The sequence below is a fragment of the Felis catus genome, chromosome B4, assembly GCF_018350175.1.
Source record: "Felis catus isolate Fca126 chromosome B4, F.catus_Fca126_mat1.0, whole genome shotgun sequence".
NCBI lineage: Eukaryota > Metazoa > Chordata > Mammalia > Carnivora > Felidae > Felis > Felis catus.
The window spans coordinates 125,716,650-125,733,317 of record NC_058374.1 but is presented as its reverse complement, the minus strand read 5'-3'; the positions used below and the strand labels follow the sequence as shown (position 1 = coordinate 125,733,317).

General features: G+C 44.9%; 1 long non-coding RNA gene across 1 annotated transcript; it reads left to right on the top strand.

The window, feature by feature from the left end:
• Positions 1–294: 294 nt before the first annotated feature.
• Positions 295–15,655, top strand: LOC111561416. The gene is made up of 5 exons (XR_002744007.2): positions 295–356; positions 2,686–2,785; positions 12,998–13,218; positions 14,762–14,887; positions 15,440–15,655. It is a non-coding gene; the product is annotated as an uncharacterized LOC111561416 (long non-coding RNA).
• The last annotated feature ends 1,013 nt before the right edge of the window (positions 15,656–16,668 follow it).

Sequence of the window (16,668 nt, the reverse complement as noted above, 5' to 3'; positions counted from 1 at the left end):
TTTCCTGGCTCGGCAGTCTCAGGGCAGTTGATTGCCGACACGGAGGCACAGGTGGAGACTGAAGGTCTCAAGAGTGAGTGTCACAGTGGGCAAAGGGGTATCTGAGTCACCACCAGGAAGTAGCCTCAGAAGTCAGGTAACATCGCTTCTGCATACTCTCTTGATTGAAATAGTCACAAAAATGTACCTATGCTCAAGAGAAGGGACATTAGACCCTACCTCTTTTGGAATAGTGAGAAGATTCTAGAAGAGCATGTGAAATGGGAGATGTTGTCATAATCATCTTTGGAATATGCAGTCTGCCTCCAGAGGGTGCGTGTATGGGGTAGGTGTGAAGGACGAGGACGGAAAGCCTGGTGAGTAAGCAGGTCTGGGGGAAAAATAGAGTGGGGTGTCCTCCAGCGGAGGGAAGAAGAGGACGAGCTGGTTTGTATCACAAAGGAGGGAGAAATGACTAGAAAATGGTGACCAGGAGTGGAGGAGTGAAGGAGAAAGTGCAGGAAGGATGTGCCACAGATTTGTGGCCCTGACGTCTGGGTGGATGGCGGGTCATTTGCTGACTTGGAGAACACAGGAGGAAGAGCAGGAAGCAGGAGTGGGGCTGTGGATGGGCTTGGCTTTGGCCGTGTCGTGTTGGTTTCGTACTGCCTAATTGATTAAAATTCCTCCAAGTGGAAGACTGAGCCACGGTGTGGAGACTGGAGGAGACCATATCCAGCTCTTAGGATCTCTGTATAGGGACGTGTCAGGTACTCAGACAAATACTGGGTGGCAGCAAGGCAGGTTCTTTGGCCCTCCCGTGCAGCTGGGGAAGGAGGCTGCTAAGAGTGGCACAGCACCACGTTTGCCAAACTTGCCAGGTGGTCAGAACAGTCTGGGAGCCTGTTAAAAATAAAAGTTCCCAGGGCTCACCCCAAACTTACTGAATCAGAGTCCTCAGGGGAAGGGCCTTGGGAATCCCTATTTTTAACAAATGCCCCAGATGATTCATGACCGAACGAGTCTAACCCGGACTGGGGAGGTGATTACGGGGCTCCACGTTGTGCAACACCGGAGCATCGTTCACATACACAACAGGTACGTGGTACCCCTGGCCTTGTGTTCAGCTGTCACCTGGATTTAGAGCTCAGGTTCTAGAGACCCCCATCTGAGTTTCAGTTTGGACTCCACTGATTCCTATGTGATCATGGGAATGTGGGACCCTGTCAGTCTGTTTCTTGTCTCTAAACTGGGGACAATGATGATATGTGATATATATATATAAGGATTAAATGAGTGCATTCCTACACCAGATCTCTGACAAGCTTGTGTCCCACAATTCAATTCAATTCTGACCCTAACCACCCAGAGTTAGCATCAGATCCATTAGTTAAAGGGCAAGCTCCCCACCAAGGCTGCCCTTCCTTCAATGCCAGCCACAAGTGGGGGTTCCCATGACCCCTGGGCCTTCTCCCGGTTGATAGTTCACTAGAATGACCTAACACAACTTAAGAAAGGGCTAGACTTATGATACCATTTCATTATAAAAGATACAAATGAATAGCTGATAAAGTGGTACGTAGGGCAAAATCTGGAAGGATGCCAAGCACAGAAGCTTCTGTCTCCAGGTGATAATGATGCGTGTTTAGGTTGGAGGACCACTGCCCTGAGGCTGTATGCAAAACCGGATTGTCTGAGTTGTGAGGGAAGGCTGGAGACATTGGCTTAGGACGAGGCAGATACCTTTGGTTTCCTACCCAGCAGCCCCAGGGCTACCTTACCCACCACGGGGAGAACAGCTTGGCTTTGCGTTATGGTGGCTGTGCTGTTCCGGAGAGACTGAGCCCTTACCCAGCCCTGGGATGAATCATGACGGGTGAGTGCCAGTCAAAGTGCTCTCCCTCAACTGGCCATCCAGCTTTGGGTGTGGCCAGGTGACCCCGGGTGGCAGGGAGGCGGAAGGGGAAGTGCACACGGAGTTTGAGAATAGGTTTCCCCTGGGTTGAAAAGATAAGGGAGAATCACTCACTCCTTTCTCTACTCCTGGTGCCGTTTTGTTTCCCAAAAAAAGTACAGGTGTTTATTCTTATGAGTGGAAGATACTCTTTTTGCTCCCCACTCCCCACCCAACTCCCCCTGATCCGTGGCACAGGATTTCCCTTGACCTGGGCAGGGTAAGTTGCTCCCTTTCTACAGCTCCCCCACCCCCCCAGCACCTTGCATCTCCCTTCGGCAGCACCCTCCAAACTTTGGTTCCCCTTTCCTTGCCCAGTGGAAGCTCTGCGAGGGCGGGCCAGGCTTGCCTCCTTCCCGGCTGGCTCAGTTGGCAGTAGCCAGTAGGTGCTCACCGTTGCTGACTCGGCGGCCTGCGGCCTCCCCCCTGGCCCCGACCATCCACTCACTCTGTGGTGCTGTTTTTAAGGGGCCTATGGGACCAAAGGGCACGGACGATGAAAGTGTGAATGGAAAAGGGGGTTGAGGAATTTTGCGCAAATGAACCACAGTCAGGCAGGGCAAATTCGCCGCATTCTTTAGAAGCCTGTGAAAATCTGGCAGACAAAAAAGGGTTTTGTCAGTGGGTGTCGAGTGATGAGTGTAACCATGGACAGCTTTCAGGAGTGGGGAAAAGGAGTGAGAAATTGCTACATCCTCTTGGACAAGAGAGAATAATGTCTTCTAATTTTGAAATGTCTCTCTTTTTATAAGGGTCCAATGGGTGGTGGTGGAGTATCTTCTCTTGGAAAAACAAATCAACTGTGTTAACATCAACAAGGAAGTCTTCTCTGGAATGAAGCTGTATCTGTAGGTGAGGCCGCAGAGAAATTCTACCCCACACTTTGTATGCTCAGGGGCAATCACTGGCAGGGAGAAGATTGGTTCTTTGTGTTTCTTTTTCCAAAATGTTTTTATTTTGAAGCAATTCCAGATCTAGAGAGAAGTTGCAAGAATAGCACAAAGATTCCCTCATATTCTTCTTCTAGATTCCCCAAATGTTGCCATTTTGCCACATTTATTTTGTCATTCTCCCCCCACGCCCCATGTGTGTGCGTGTGTGTATGTATGTATATATATGTATATGTGTGTGTGTATATATATATATGTATATATATATATATATATATATATTTTTTTTTTTTTTCTGAACTGCTTGAAAGGGAGTTGTGGACACGGTGTCCTTTTATCTTGAAATACTTCAATGTATATTTTCTTAAGTGACAAGGACATTCTCTTACAATGACCAAAATCAAGTGATTTATGTTGATATAATGCTATATCTAACCTGCATACCTTATTCAAATTTAGCCGATTGACCTAATAACAACATCCTTAGTAGCAAAAAGAAAAATTTTTTTTCTGGTTCTGGGTCCAATCCAGACTGTGTGTTAAACTTAATTGTTATGTCTCTTTAGTTTCCTTCCATATGGAATAGCCCTCACGTTTTGTCTTTCATGACCTTGACATATTTCAAGAGTATGGGCCAGTTATTTTTAAAGAATGGCCCTCAATTTGGGTTGTGTGATGTTTCCTTACAGTAAGACGCAGGTTTGCATTTTGGGCAGGACTATCACAGGAATGATGCAGTGTCACAAAGACTGATTTTAAAAAGGCAATCGTTTTGAAGGGTTTGGTGTTCAAGAAAGATTGGAGGCATCACAGATTGGCTGTGACCCCAGTCCTTAGAATCACTTGCTAGAGATGTAGCTTAGGGGTGTGATCTTGAGAGAGTCACTTTGCCCTCTGAGCTTTAGTTTCTAATCTGTAAAATGTAAAGAGTGGTGGTGGCTTATATTTATTGAGCACTTCCTATCGCCAGATGTTGTTTCAAGTGTCTTCTACATAGCGACTCATTTAGTCCACATGACAACCCTATACCAGAGGTATTTTTCAACATTATTGGTCTCCTTTTACAGATGGAACTGAGGCACAGAGAGGTAAAAAAAACATGTCCAAAGTCACACAGCCGATATGTGGTGGCAATGGGTTTCCAACCAGGTTACTCTGACTCTAGAGGCTACCTGTTTAATCCTCAAGCCATATTGACCCCTTGAAGTGATATTTCAGAAGGTTGTTTCTGAGAAGAACTAAAGAAGAATATTCAGGGCAAGACAATTGTTAATATCTTCTTTTATTCAATGTGTTTTTCATTTTGTAAAGGATTTGATCAAGATGTTCCAACTTGGTGACACTGATGTGACCAAGGATCTAAGCTGACATTTGAAAGGCCCCTGGGGCCTCATGAAGCAATGAAGTCAACTTTGGGCTGTGTTAAGGGTCCAGGGCAGTACAGCTCTGCACTTGGCCTTGGCTCTTGGGCACTCACAGATGGTCAACACCCAGTGGTGATGAGCCTGTGAAATGGAGCCGGGTGAGGAGACCACTGATGCCATTTTTATTGGGTTTGGAAGGCTTTCGAGTTGCCTATGTTAATGGCATTCTCCTCAGGCCATCATAAGGTATGTTCCCATTTCCCAAATGCTTGCTGGCTGGGGGAATGCAGGCAGAAGCAGGCAGATCAGATCCCTCTGGGCAGGAGCACTGATGCTTTGGGATTTGAACGAATAATGTTGGGGAAGGGTGGAAGAAATATTCTGAAGTGAGTGGAGTCCATCATATTTTTGCAGGGATAACCACCTGCTGTTTTATTTTTTCCTTGTCTGGATGAGAGGGAGGGAAAATGAATGTTATGTTACCTGTGTGTAGGACAGGGTTACTAACCGGGTAGGTTTCAGGAATTCCATGAACTCCTTGAATCGTGTATGGAATTGAGTATATCACAATTGAATTGTGAGTGAATATGTACATATTTACATGTCTTTCCTACAGAAAGATTCCCAGTTTTTTTATAAAATCCTCAGTGTGTTCTGTTATTTAAAACAGAAAAAAAAAAAAGAATCCTTGGTGGTCAGGAAGAGGATATGAGAGGGAGAAAGGGAGAGAGAGAGAGAGAAAGAAAGAAAGGGAATATTATTTCACAATAGTTGTACAAGAAGTTGCTAGGAAACCATTCATTGACTTTGTGAATTATAAACATTTTCTTCTTAACCCAAAATAAATAGACCTCCTATCATTCCAATCATGAGAACCCAGCTGCTTGTGTGTTCGGAAGGAGTGGGGCTGTGTGTGTGTGTGTGTGTGTGTGTGTGTGTGTGTGTAGGGAAGGGTAGCAGTTGGGGAGAAGGAGAGGAAGGGAGGGTGGGTGGAGCAGGGCTCTCTGAGAATGCAGAGAAGAGGAATGTGGGCTTCTTACTGTCTTTAAGAAGGAGCAGAGAACTTCCTGCAGCCAAACTCAGCAGATGCCCCAAGACTATAATCCATATGACACTGATGATGGCTACAGGTGACAGAACCTGTCCTTGTTTACTCAATGGATATGTGTGTGTGTGGGGGGGGGGGGTTGCTTGCCTTCAAATTTGCAAATCTCACAAATAATTCAAATCCCCTGGAAGGAAACATAAAAGTGAAGTAAGCTGCTTAGCTACTTACTTCCTGCTTCTCCAGCAGAGCCTTCAAATTCCTGGGACCTCATTCTGGGAGTGGCTTTGGCCTGTCCCATGTGGCTTATAGGGAAAAGCGATCAGACTTCTTGGATTTTAGGGCATCCAAATTTCAAATACTTATTTTATATTCTACTACAGATTTTGTTATCTCTGAAATTATAAAATATGCTTGAAATCCATATTTCTCTAATTATCAGAGTTGAGGGTCCATTGCTTTTAATCCCTGAATCCATGAGGAGTTTTGTTTATCTTTTCACCTTCTGCCTCCCTTTACCACGTATTTCCTAGTTTTTTTAAAGTTTAAATTTGAGTTATAGAGCCAGCTTCTTCTTGTCATCACTGTCAATGTTGTATATTTTTGTAAAGCCATATACATCTTAGTTTTTATTATAGTTTTGGACTTTCAATTTAAATACGTACACTGGTTATTCAGAAATACCGTAATATATTTAGCTAGTGTCCCCATTCACCCCCAGCCCTTTACTTCATGACCAACCTGCCCTGCTGTCCATGCCATAGAAGTGTCTGTCCCACCTTCTTTGCCAGCCCTTTCTTTACACTAAATGTGCTACTCAGGCTTTAATCTAAAACCAATCACTCGACAGTATCTCCAACGATTCTCCCCTCTTTCCCTATTTTATCAATCTTTGCTCTTTGCTAGATGCACATGTGCTGTTATCCCTTACATCTTAAAAACAAATGAACTTCCCATGATCCTGCTCTTCCAAAGCCTTTCTACTCTTTGATTCCCTTTGCAGCTATATTCCTTCTAAGAGGTGTCTATACTCTGTCCACTTCCTCTTCTCCCACTTTCTCTTAAGCCCATTCTGATCTGCCCCATTGTTCCACTGAAAGTACTGTGGTTGGGGTCCCCATTGCCTAACCTGAGACCATATCCAAGGGTCATTTCTTAGTCCTTATCTTACTTGGCCTATTAGCTGCATGTTACACAGATGATCACTTTCTCCTTCTCGATTTACTTCCTCCCTTGGCTTCCAGAGTACCACCTTCTTGGTTTTATTGTTTCTCTGGCTTCTCCCTCTCTGTTTCCCCTGCTATTCCCTCCTCTGCTACTGTTGGAGAGCTCTGAGAATTGGACTTGGTCTTCTTGATTACACTCATTCCCCTGATAATCCCATCCAGCTTCATGGTTTTCAATGCCACTCACATGCTGAAAACTCTGAAACTGAAACTTCCATCCCAGGCATCTCTCACCTGAACTCCTTACTCAAATGTCCAGCTATATACCCAACATCTCCATTTGTATGTTTGATGGATGTCTCAAACTCAGCGTGTCAAAACTTCACTACATTTTTATCTCCTAAACCTGTTCCCTCAAAGTCTTCCCAAACTTAGTCATTTGACAGCAGTTCTACCCCTCTGGTTTTTCAGGCCACAAATGGTGTTATCATCCTTGACCCTGCGGTCACACCTCTAAGCAATCCATCAGGAGATCCTGCTGACTGTCCCTTCAAAATAGGTTCAGAATAAGCCCATCTCCCGTCTTCCACCGTGGTCCAAACCACCGCCTTCTCTGAGCTGGATTACTGTGATAGCTCCCTATACTGTTTCCCTGCTCCCATCCTTGGTCCCCCCATGGTCTCGCCTCAATACAGCATCCGAGTGACCCTTTTAGAGACTCAGTCACATCACACCCTTATCTACTAAAACCCCAAAGTCTCCAGTTTCCTGCACGGAAAGAGTCAAAGGCCTTTCAAGTGTCCTCAAGGCCTCTGTGGTGACATCCCTTTTTGCCCCATTTCTTCATCTCCTCCCACCCGCCCCTTGCCCTCTCCACGCCAACCACCCTGGACCTTGTGTTGTTCCTGGAATGTCTAGATTCACCCTGCTGGAGGCCCTTGGCCCTGGCTGTTCCTCTGCCTGGCACACTTCCCCTAGATACTCATTCCCACGGCTCCTTCAGATCTTTCCTCAAATGCCACGTCCTCAGGCAGGCCTACCCTAAACACTCTGGAAAGAGTTATGACCTGCTCCACCCCCACCATCCTACAACTTAGCACTTCTGACTCCCTACCTTGCTCCAGTTTCTCCTCAAAATTTTTACCATATGTATCGCTTCCAGAAACCATGCACTTTACCATGCTTCCTTATCTTCTGCTCACCCTGTTGAAGAAGTTTTTACCTTTTGGAGCATCTCCATGGGTATTTGAATAGGAGGTCTGGAGGAGGCATACCCATAAGGTCACATCTACTATCATGTGAACCCAGACATTACTACATTCATCTATGGCTCACCCTTGTTTATTTTTCTTTATATTCCAATACTTGCTTGATTGGCACACAAGGCATTCTATGACCCGCTTTCTCCCGTGCTGCCTCCAATCTTCCCCTTTTCACAAAATCTTGTGTCCCTGTTGAACGACTTCCAAATCCCCTTAATCACTGATGTTTCTTGGTTACTGATTCTTTAAGGCTCAACCCAAATGTTATTTCCTTTCTGGAAGCCTCTCTGATCATTTCAGTCAACACATTTTTTTCAACAGACGTTTAATGAGTTCCTACTAGGTACCACAGAGATAAAATGGAAAGTGGCACAGATATGGCCCCTGCTTGTGGTCTGGTTCTGGGAATAGGAATGAATACATCATTCTGTTCATTAAATGGGAAGTGGGGTAGACTGGGAGTTCTTCCTCACGTCTGGTGTTTCTTTCCATGGAGGAGAAGTTCTGTTAGAGCTCCCAGCCTTTCAAATGTTTGAAATTGTGAATTTAGGATAGGTAACTGGGAAGGAGAGTCTCCACCTTTTCTTCCCTCTTTTCTCTGGCATATAATTCACTTTGCAGGAAGCACACATTCTGCTGGGCTTCTCCAAAAATTGAGTTTGGCATGGCTAGGCCCCAGGGTGGGTCCAGGTGGGTGGTATGCAGTGAAAATCTGAAACCGTTTGCAACTGACCAGATGGGTAAATTAGTCTGATTCTGGGGTTTTAGTATGAAGAAGTCTACTTATCCATCGACCTAAAGTCTCTGATAACAGCTTATTTCTAAATTTTATCTCCCAATTGGTTCTGAGGAAGGGAAAAAAGGACATCACTAGTTGGGCTTTCTCAAACCTCAGCAAGAGTATGAAAGTAAAATTCTGAATGGAACTCCTAGTTTATTCTCTTGTAGTGTCTTTTTCAAAAATTTTAAAATGAAATTAGTTGCATCACTGTAATGATCTATTTATATATATCTTCTCCTCCTCCTCTAGAGTGTGAGTCTCTGCCTCTGGTTGTGAAATTTGTACACTAGACAAAGGTGTCTAGCTTGAGGGACAAGTGGGGGCTAAAATTTTGACCAGTGCTATGCTGGTTGGTAGTTGTATATTTATCTGGGGTCACATCCTCTCAGAAGGTGAAGAGCCTTTTTGTAATTTTCACAAGAGCTCCTTAGGTGCCAGCAAAGCCCCACGTCCTTGTATTTGATGAATGAAGAAATACATACTCTTTAGATGGGCATCACTATTGCCTTATTGAAATGTAATCATCCAGAAGGGAGGAATCACATCTATTTAACTCATTTTTCATCATCCTTAGTCAAACACCAGAAGAACAATACATCAGGCAAGACCCAGGCGGAACTGTAAAGGTGGGAAAGAATATCGCTTTTCCTGGGCCATTCCCTTAATTTCTATTATTATTATTATTATTATTATTATTATTATTATTATATTTAAGAGTAATAGAAAAATAAAAACAATGAATTTGAATTCAGGGAGTCTCAGATCTGAACCTTAGTTTTCTTCTATCTAAATGGAAAGATCTCAATGGTTGGGGTAAGGACAAAACAGTACATTATATGTGAAAAAATATTGCACGCCATAAATTCATACAGATGTTAAGGGTTATTAATATAATTCGTTGATTGCTAAAATTATACTCAGAAGCATTTGCTAGTTCAATTAATGTGTAAGACTCGCTCTGACAATGTTGATTCTAATGATAACAACAAAACTTGCTTATTCTGGAAAACACCCAGAGGCATCTCTTTGAATTACTCATTTTCCAACAGGTTTTTATAGATTTTGTAACATAATTTGAAAGGGTCTAAACCTACATGCTAAAGGGCATTCCACTTAACATCTGCACTTCTTACTCTGCACTTATATTTACCTCTATTTCTGTTGGTTAGTAGTTGCTTGAAGGGATGATTTCAGATCCTACTTGATGAAGCCATTCTGCTCGTTAATGAGACGGTACCCCGTATCACACTTTTTCTAACCAAATGCATTCTGGTGGAACAGGAGCATCCTTCCAACATCCATCTATTTTAAAGTCCTTGTGAGAGCGGAGCCCTAATAATTTTGTGGGAAAGGGCAGACAACCAGGGCTGATCGGTGCAGTAGAAGGTAGAGGGTTGAGGCATCAACATCAAGTCTTTGTATTTCCCTGTAATCTTCCTGACTGTAGTTCCCAAGAAATATACAGTACAAGACATGGAGAGCAGATGAGGTGTGTAGTACAACTTCAAGGGCAAGGGCAACATCAAAATAAGAATGCCAGAAAACTTAAGGTAAGGACAGGGATACCAGGAGGGTGTTGGTGTTATCCAGTTGTTGGAATCATCCAGGCCTGGGTTCAAATTCCCAGTTCTTTAGTTGTTTCCCTGCATTAGCCTCAGTTTCTTATCAGTAAAATGTGGCATTTTACTCATTCCATAACACTAGCAGAGGGATCAGATGAAGAATACACTTTGAAATGCCTTGCAAACAATAAGTAACTATGTGATTGCCATGATTATAATTATTATATCAACAGTAATGTCTTAACTGGTAGTTTCTAAACACCATAAATGTAAATAAAGCAGTCATGGTGCTTAAGAGTTTGGGAAGCCAGATGACCTGAGTTTGAACCAGCTCTGCCACTTACCAGCTGTGTGAACTTAGACATATATCTCAACCTCCCTAAGCCTCAGTATTTTCCTCCATAAAATGGGAATAAGATCAATATCCACTTCATATGTTTTCGAGAGACCTAAATTACATAACGAAAGCAAAGAACTTGGATACTGTACACCTCACCGGGCCAAGAGCCCTCAATTGTTGTGTGTTCTTCCCATGCTTTGAAGTTGTTACTGCCAAGGAGGGAGAGCAGGGAGGATTCTGGCTGTGGAACACTGGGGAAGTCAGAAGACTGAGGGCCACCTTAAGCCACTGCCATGTATCTGAAGTTCTTTCCAGTAGCTGGCTTGTGGGGCTTAGGGGTTTCCCAGGACTATTATGATGCTAGAACATAGCACTTCTGCCAGAAGGAACCGACAGGACAGGACCAAGCATCATGGCTAAACTTTCAGAGTCAAGCAGTTCTATTCCTATATCTACCCCTTATATCTGTGGGACCTCAAGCAAATTACTTAACCTTTCTGAGGCTCAGTTTCTTTACCTATAAAATACAGGTGATACATCAGACAAGGCCTAGATGGAACTGTGAAGGCCCTCTTTCCCAGGCCATTCCCTTAGTTTCCTATCTTATTATTGATCCATAGAGTTGATATGAGGATTAACTGAAATAATAAATGGAAAATGTGCCTGACTAGATAAATGGAGACATTTTTATTAGACCAGCAAAAATCATTTAATCGTACATTTTGGCAACCAGTTATCGAATCCTCTCTCTATGTCAGATACCATGTCAGGTACTATGAGACCACTTCTGATTCATTCAACAAGGTGTTTGAGTATTTTCTGTATGTTGGGCATCATAATAGGTGCTTATCCATCAAAGCCTTCAAATGTCAAATAAAATACCCCTCAAGACTCTTCAATTCCACTACTCTGAAATTCCAGGTTGTGAACCAGTCTTTCTTAATTCATGCATCAAAGATGATGCCAAGACTTTTGTGAACAATTGAAAATATAAAGAGGAATAAAACTTGACCCTAGCAACCAAGGTCTCCAACCAGGTAGGGCCATTTGGACACTTCCATCTTATCATTTCTTTCTTTCTTTGGGTGCCATCTGTGGTTGACTTCTCTTTTGTTATGTACCCAATGGTTATATCAATTAACTAATGGAATAGACCCACATTGTGTTTCTGCTATGTGCAGGTCAGAGTACGAGGTCTTGTTTGGAATGTAATAAAGAAATAAGATATAGTCCCTCACTAGGAAGTTCTAATTTAGTAGTGGAGATAAGGCAACCATGAGAAGTCAAATAATAATCATCTAATAGTGTTTTGCTGAACACAATGAGTGTCTGACTGAAAAGATGATTTTGAGGAAGTATCATGGTTGAGAGGTAGGGACATTATAGGCAGATGGACCTGATTTCAAGTCCCAGGTCTGCTCTTAACTAAGTCTTGACTTTGCCAAGTCATTTAATCTCTCTGAAAGTTCTATCAGCTTTAAAATAGGACAAGACATTGGGAGTATTGACTGAGTCAATGCTCATAAACTCTTAGCACAATCCCTGGCACAGAAAAGCTTGATTTTTTGCCATGACTGTCTGAATTAATAGAATCATTATCATACTCACTCACAAACCCTCACTACCCCCTGTGTGTGGGTGTGCGAGCATATCTGTGCTCATTGTGTGCATGTGGTTAGACATTTTACTTGTCATGCATGATCCAATCTGATCAGAGAGGTCCATTCAACCATTCATCCGTTGAATAGTTACCAAATGCCTACTATGTGTCAGGCAATGTCTGGGGCACTGGAATATGGCAGTGAGCAATCAACCCTAAAAGTCAAGGTCTCTGCCCTCACGGAGCTTACCTTGCAGTGGAACAGCAAGAATACATATAAAACATAAACTATGATGTCAGGCAGTGATAAAATGATATGCTCTGAAGGAAGGGGATTAAGCACCTTCTCTCTTGCTATGACACAAAGACTCTTTTGTTCCTCGTCATATCTCCCCCTATCCAGACCAGTAAGCGAGTGACCTCTGTGTTCAGGACACCACTCTCTTTTCACATTTCAGTCTCTGAGTCAGAAGGACATTCCTCAGAAGACATTCGGGTCATCAGCAGGAGCATATCTGGTCTCCTATAACTGGGAAATGGGAAGCCAGGAGATAAAAGGCAGAGCCTGAGAGAGTAGCTAGACTTTGCAATAATGTTAGAAGGAAATAATTATGGGTGCTCAAAACTGATCGAGTTATTAGTCCAAATGCATGGCGTGGCCATGTAGGGAGTGGCTAGTGGCCAGCGGGGAACAGCTGCTTTTGCTGTGACCAGTCCCTCCAGTGAGAGCAGGAAGAAGTCTAGTTAGCCTGATTTATTGAACTATTTAACGTCCACTGGATGTTCTTTATTTTACCATTATTTATGACTTGCTGAGTCCTGGCAGTAAGCTTTGGATGAAATAAGGTGCAGGTGGAAGGCATGGCCTGGGGCTGAGGAGGTTTCCACATAAGGACGGGACCAAGCAAAGCTTCCACAGCTGTCACTAAGCACATGGGCTGAGAAGGTGGTGACATCTCCAAGGTGTGAGCCTAGCTCGTCCCCGTTCCCTGGATTCCTTTCACACCTCCGACGTGCTCCCTGCCCCCCGTTCCTTCCCTCCCTCTCCTCGCAGACATGTCTCCCCCTGGCAAGCAGGCCTTCGTGGTAGCAAATGAACCTCACGTCAAACCCACCCCAATATCTCTGGGATTTGGTTTGCGAGCCCTGGCACCACACTTTATGTTTACAAAAGTCAAGAGGAAAGAGAGATCGAAGAGGAGAGGCATGAGGAGGAAACAGACAAGCACACACAGAGGCCATTTTACTCCCATGAAGAGGAGCAGATGTTTCCATGTGAGTTTCTCCTCGTCTGGAGTGGCTGCGATGTGGGGGCACCATCCCTGCCTGCTCACTGGGCTCGAGGTGGGGGGTCTGACCCGAAGCCGGAGGTGGGCCGGCAGCTCTTCCCCTGCTTCGGTCACGCGTGGGGCCCTGACGAGACCCCGCGCTGTTGACATTCCCTACCAGGGATCCATGGGGGGGAAGAAACTCTCTGGCTGCCAAGCTGCCTCACGTTGGCTCCAGAAGCTTCCGCCTGGATGTCTATCTTGATTAGCCCCAGACCATCCCCTGCCTGACCCCAACTCGCCCACTCAGGGCTACCTTTTAACCTTTCTGTCCTCACTCACTCTGGACCGGTGTCTCCCCTCAGCCTCGGCTGTGCCGGGCTCAGCCGCCCTCTGAGTGTGCTTCGTTCCCACTTGGACCCCTCCTAGCGCCGCTGGGAGCTGAGCTAGACCCTCCGGAGTCCGTCCACACACGAAATGCCACAGACTAAACACTGAGTCACCGCTCACTCGCTGCTCTCCCCGAAGCTCTGGTTTCAGAGGGAGGACCTGAGGGCTTCACTGAGAGAAATAGTTTCCCCCTTTTCTTGCTGGGTGGTTTTAAGGTGCGGCAGCGGCAAGATTGCTGGGGAAGTTGTGGGTGGGCCGGGGGCCAAGTACGGTGGAGGTATCCCTGGGTCAGCGTTTCGCGTGAGCACCAACCCCAGCCTCTCTCTCACCCCCACCCCTCGGACTCCCCCAAGACGGCAGACAGGAGCAGTGGCTTATGATACGACCACCACCTCGCTCGCAGAAGGGGAAGAAAGTGGCAACCAGGCCACCAGATCCTCCCCGCGGCCCTGTGGGAAGGCAAGGGAGGGCTGTCCCATTTTGCAGATGAGGAAACGGAGATCCAAGAGGACAGAGGCCATAGCCATGGCCTGCGGGAGAGACCGGTCCTGGGGCCAGTGTTCTCATCCCAGCAGGCGGCTGCAGGAAACAGCTGGCTTATATAATGAGAAAAGACGGACTGGGAAGTTCAATGTTGGATTCTTGGGGGAAAAGGAAACTGACCTCCCACAGTGAAGCGATCAAGGCGTGGCTCACGGGCCAACTGGGCATTTGTTCAGCGGCCTGTGCAGTGACCCGAGCTGCAATGTTCCATGGGTGGGGAAGAGTACAGCAGGATCCGTTGGCTCTTAGGAACTTGACCTAGTAGCTGGAACCCTGGGAATTTGCTTAGCTTGCTTATCAGTCTCTGGCTCACCCTGAGCAACCTGGGAAACCCAAAGGCTTGGCATGGCTGTCTGAGGATTAGCGCTGATCTGTTCATGGACGGGAGGGAGGTCTGGTCATTTTGTATCTTAGAGAGACGGTTAAGGGTCATGATCAGTCACTGTGTCCACTCCATGCGTCAGTATTACATGGCAGCCCGTGTCGTCTCTGTTTTGTCTGCTCCACATTGATGAACCTATTAATGGATAGAAGGAGGGTAGGAGGTGGAGAAGGAAAGGAAGGTAACAGAAGCACTTTATAATTTACCATGACATGCTTTTCTGGCTCCTTTTTAGAATGCAAAATCCAAAAGCTGGAGCTTTCTCTTCTGTCTGCATTTTGAATCTTAGGAAAGCATCCAGTTAACATCACAGACCTCCAACTCGCTTTCTCCCAAGGAGCCATTTCTTCGGGAGGAGGAGGTAATAAAAAGGCTCTGACTCAGGCAGTGTTCTTAAATATTTGTGAGCATGACCCATACATCCATGTGAATGTGACTGAAACAAAAGTTTTACAAAGCAATATTTACCCTTTCTTTTGTAATAAATTCTGGAATGTTCTCTTCCACTCTATTTTATATTACTAAAAAAAAAAAAAAGTTACTGGTTGACCCACTAACGCATGATTGGAAAAACTCTGTTATAGACATCTTGGTCAAAAAACAGCTTCTCCTAAAATGGCTTCATTAATTAGTCAGTTCCAGGTCCGGACCCCCAGACCCCGTAGATGACACCAGTTACGGTCAGCTGCTCTGGTTGCTCACCCACACGGAACAGGATGATGATGAGGATCAAGGTTTCAAATCCTCAAACAGATTGTTACTGGTGAAAAGACACCACAATAAGGAACTATGGGCTACATGGTGGTGAGGGGTGATAATATCAAAGGATGAATGAGAATGACCAACTTAACTTCACTTTTCCTGCCTCCTGCCCTTTGCTCATGTGTTCCCTTCTCCTGAAACACTTTTCCAGTTCGTCTGCCTCCGTCCAAAGTCTACCACTCTCTCAAGGATCAACTCTTCCAGGAAGTCTTCCCTGACTACCTTTCCCAGCTTGGAGCCTGCAAACATTCAACTACCACTTAATTAACGTGCCATCATGCCTTGCCAGTTAAGTTGGAATACCTTAACATCTTATGACTGATTTCTTTTAGATCAAATCTACCTGGCTTCTCGTACTACCTGGAAACCATGTCTGTGAAGTGGTCTTCTTCCCCCTGCTCCTAGTAGAGTGAACGAGGGGATTGGCACTTGGCCAAAGCAGGGCACTCTTGCTCTTGGGCCCTATAACATAGACCTGTGTCTTTGTCTTTATAATCTGTTCCTAGGGTGACCATACATCCTGCTGCCTGGCTAGTCTTGGCTTATCCTATTATCCAAACATAATTATTTCTAGTGTCCCATTTACTCTTAAAGTACACTGGTTTTGGTGATATGTTCACCTCAATTCACACCAACAGGAGCTGTCTTCTGTTACTTCCTACTGCACATTTATAATATCTATAGCTTATAAGGCAATTTCACCTACATCAAGTCATTCTCTTGCCAAATTGATTATTTTCCCCTCAGAACCGCTCCTTCCTCTGTGTCCCACCACTAGCTCCCTGTCCTCTTTAGCCAGAGGTCTGGGAGGTAGCCTAGGCTCTTCCTTCTCCTTGTCCTCATGAATCCATTCATTCAGTCCTTAAAAAAAAGGTTTGAGTTCCCACCAAGGACCAGGTACTGTGCTAGTTGCTGGGTATATAAGGTGGTGAATGAAACAGAGTATTTTCTTCTTTGAATTTATATGCCGGCTCGAGAAACACCCACAAATATATAGTTTCGAGTGGTGATAAGCATGGCAAAGGGAAAGAACAGGTTCTCTGAGAGAGAAGAATGGGGGAGGTGTAGGGCAGGCCTACTTTATATCGGGGGCCCAAGAAGCCCTCTCTGAGGAAGGAACACTTGAGCTCAGATCTCAAGGATCAGAAGGAGCCAGTTAAGGAATGGATTTCAGCAGCAGGGGTTGACACACTTTCGTTTTCACATTTTATGTTGACCACTCTGAAAGCCATGTGGAAAATGAATTGTAAGGGGCAGGAATGGAAGCAGGGACACCAACTAAGAGGTAATTACAGTTGTCCAAGTAAGAGTTGATGGTGGCTTACGCTAGGAGTGGTGGAGATAAATACAAGTGGACAGATTGGGGGTGTATTTTGGAGG